Source organism: Octopus bimaculoides, chromosome 1 (assembly GCF_001194135.2).
Source record: "Octopus bimaculoides isolate UCB-OBI-ISO-001 chromosome 1, ASM119413v2, whole genome shotgun sequence".
Taxonomy (NCBI): Eukaryota; Metazoa; Mollusca; class Cephalopoda; order Octopoda; family Octopodidae; genus Octopus; species Octopus bimaculoides.
The window spans coordinates 174,253,173-174,257,527 of record NC_068981.1 but is presented as its reverse complement, the minus strand read 5'-3'; positions in this window follow the sequence as shown (position 1 = coordinate 174,257,527).

The window sequence follows — 4,355 nt, the reverse complement described above, 5'->3', positions numbered from 1 at the left end:
ATATATATATATATATATATATATATACATGCATATATACACACAGACAGATATAAATATATAAGTACGTACATGCAGACACAAACATACATAAATACATATAAACATACATAAACACATACTCACAAACATACACACATATATAGATACATACATGCATACATACATACAAACATACATACATACATACACACATACATATACATACATACATTCATGCACACATACATACATATATACATGCACACATACATTCATACATACATGCATACATACAAACCTACATAGTAACAACATGCATGCGCACATGTACATATTTATTATTTCACTTAATAATGATAGATCGGGCCACATTTCTTGCATTCTTTGCCGTTCGACCAGAACTTCTGGCACCATTTATTTCAGCATTGATGAGATCATACCCTACCTCATTGTCTGGCGTGCGTATAAATTGCATATTAAAGAACGTCAGTCTCTTACCCATGAAAAATAAATGGTTGGGTGGATGAGCTTTTGGCATCAGTATGTTTATGCGCTAATATGTATGTTTGTGTTCGTGCATGTCTGTATGCGTATATTTCGGTGTTCATATATAAAATACATATATATCCATGTATGTGTGTGTGAGAGAGACAGTCTGTGTGGATGCATATGTCTGTGTGCATATACATGTATGTGTATGTTGTTTGACAGCGTGACAGCATGCACGTACGTACATAAATATTCATATATTCATTTCGACATATGATTGCACAAAAAGAAAATGCATGTATATTTGGATACGTGCATACATTTGATTGATAACATAGTGAGTACAAATGCAAGCATATCTATTTATATATATATATAAACTTACATATACGACATATATATATACTTATATATATATATATATATATATATATATATATATACACATACATGTTTACATATATATATATATACATACACATCTGTATACATATATATACACACATCTACACACACACACACACACACATATATATACATATATATATATATATATATATATATATATATAAACCGATATATTTCTGTCAGTACGAAATATATGTAAATGTGTTTTGTACTTGTATATTATACTTTTTTTGTGTTCATGTCTGTAGGAGGTGTGTGTGTTTCTCTGTGTCTGTTTATGATGTACGCCTGCGTGAGTGTTTGTGTGCGTATATGTATCGATGTGTAACAGTACTTCTGTCTTCTCCTTTTTTATATTTATATATGTATCTACGAGTCCGTGTATATTTGTATATATCTTTCTGTAAGTTTGTGTCTTTTTTTTTTCTCTGTTTGACTATATAAAGCTCGGTGATGTCAACACAGTACATTATTTGAATGACAAAACTTGAATTCAAATCGTTTTTATAGATAAACGCAATTACAAACCACAGCTTTCCGTGTATTAGATGCCTTTCTGTTGCTTAAGTGAGGTATATGACGCACAGAAGCAGTAGTCTAGTACTGCCGATCTGCACATCACTTTCTCTGCAAAATTCGTGCAGATGATCTGAGACTGCCGATGTACAGAGTACAGAGTTCACAACTAAAATTCGACACAAGTATCAAAAGCATCAACGGTACCATCAATGTTCTTCTACCCTCTGTATGCACACCTGCAGATACTACACTGCAGATACCAATCCCCCTCACCTTCCACTCGAACCAGGTCATTCTTCTATCGAAGCAAACACTCATCTGCAACTTCCAGTCTTTATTCTCTGACCCCTTCCATAACCGCCCGACCGATCTTTCCCCCTCCACATCTTTCCATTTGCTCATCCGCATTCAATTTAGTGCTCTCGAGTGCGATTCCTGCATATGTTATTTTTACCCCGATACCAGCAACACCACAAAACCCCTGACCACGTATTCCCAGTGCCCAGAACATTCAGCAGCATGTTTATCAAAACCTTGGACAGCAACACATACAAACCGTTCGATGACTTATTCCTTGACCCAGCCCGTAACCGCCTATTTAAGCATATCACTCTTTTGACAACATCTCTATGTTCGCCCAGTATTTTCCTTCTCGAAGCATCGCATTCAAAGACACATGAAGAACAATACATCATATTCACCTTCGAAAATTTTATTCCTTGCGTTTCAATAAACTTCCCTTTTTTCTTCCCTCCATTTTTATGAATGTGCGTTATTCAAAACGCATAGCTACGCTTTTTACTACTATTTTTAATTTCATTTCTGTTCCTTTTTTTCCATTTTATGTTCTTCAAACGTATATATGATCGGGTGTCTATGCATGTTATTCTCTGTGTGTGCGTGTGTGTGGACGCACCAATGGTTTTGTACCGATATACATTTATATCCCAGTGCGTGAGAACGTTCAGTGGATACGCGCGCGTTATGCATGTTTTTGTGCATTTTTATATGTGTATATGTGTATATATACATACATATATATGTGTGTGCACATATATTTGTGCATATATATATATATATATATATATATATATATATATATATATATATATTCATTTATATACATACATACACACATGCATGCATACATTCACACGCATAGACATACACACACACATACACACAAACACACACATTTTTATGTATGCATATATGATATACATGTATATATTTATACATACATAATGTATGTATGTATGTACGTACGTACATATGTATGTATCACCTTCTTCCTACCTTTTCTTCTACTTCTGTTGTCATGCTATATCAATACCCAAACCATGACAACCAAAAGTTTTAAGTAAGTGCCAAGTCATGTATTTTCCTTGACAGCACGTGATAATATGACAAATCCCTTTCTTCTCCACCCGCGTATCACTATTAATTTATTGCCTTTTCCACATCACACTAAAGTGACTAACATTCAATTCAGAAGAAACAAAAACTGTTCTTCTGACAGTACATTTATGCTTACCTATAGGGATCCAATTGTTATTTTCTAGTGATTTTATATTCTTTTTATTATTATTTTCTTTATCGTTGCTCTTTTTTTTTGTTATTGTTTATTTCTCCGTTTTTACTGAAAGTAAATTCCACCGTTGGTTTGTATTTCATCCTTCTTTTGTTCTCAACGTCTTTTTGGGGTCAATAAAGAAATCATTATTTTGCTTATTTCCGACCAGATATCCCCGCGTTATTTTCATAGCCCGACCTCAAATCTGTTCCCCCACCGCACTCAAAAAATGCTGGTCTACAATTGGGTTTCATCAAAACAATTATATACTTTGTTGATTTTCTGATATATTGATTGTTTCCATACGCCATTTACGTATTCACACGCGCAGGCACGCGCGTGCGCATACACAAACACGCGCGCACCCGCACAGACACATGCACACGAACAGACGAACAAACCGCAAACATAAAACTCACAAATACTCACAATATCTTTTTTTCTTAAACATTAAAATCGACATGTATAGGTGCAAGCGCTGCTCTACCATTTCTGTCAATAATAATTGTTTCTAAAAGGGAAAAAAACCTCATAGTTGATTAAATCGATTCCTGAATTTGACAGGTACATATTCCACTGACAGTGGAAGCGTAAAAGGCTTAGTCGACCTCATGTAATCGGAACACAAAATTTAGAGACTCTATCTATTCTACTCTATACCACTCTATCAATAATAATAATTTGCAGCATAGACAAAGAGTGGGAAGCATAATCGATTATCTCGAACCTATATTCGACTGGTATTGTTTTCCTGAGCATAGAATCGAAAAAGCATAATTTGGACTCAGTACGTGACTAATGGCATCTGTGTGTCGCTTACCAATTCTGACACATATCTCTGCTCATCTTTAATATATTTGGAACAATATATATGTGTGTGTGTGTGTGTGTGTGTGTGTGTGTGTGTGTGTGTGTGTGTGTGTGTGTGTGTGAGTAAAAATAAATACAAAAAAAGGGTTTTGTATGATCGTGTATAGAGGAATATATTATTTTATTTAAAAGAGTTCCAACTCTGTCTGTTTTTTATGTTTTATTTATATTCTTGTAAAATTAATGTGGGATATAGAATATGGAATATATAATATATAATATAAAAATGGATGGTACAATGAAATGAAGTATTGAATGTCTTATTGAATATATATATATATATATATATATATATATTATTAATAAAATTATCAACAATATTCTTAGGAAATCAATATTCGAATTTCTGAAAGTTGTATATATTATATGACACAATAATCATTTTGAATTATAATTAAAATTAAAAATATACAAAATATAAATGTATATAAAAAATATATGCGTACATAAATGTATATAAAAATGTATGCGTAAGTGAGTTTAAATATAATTCGATTAAAATATTATGAACGTC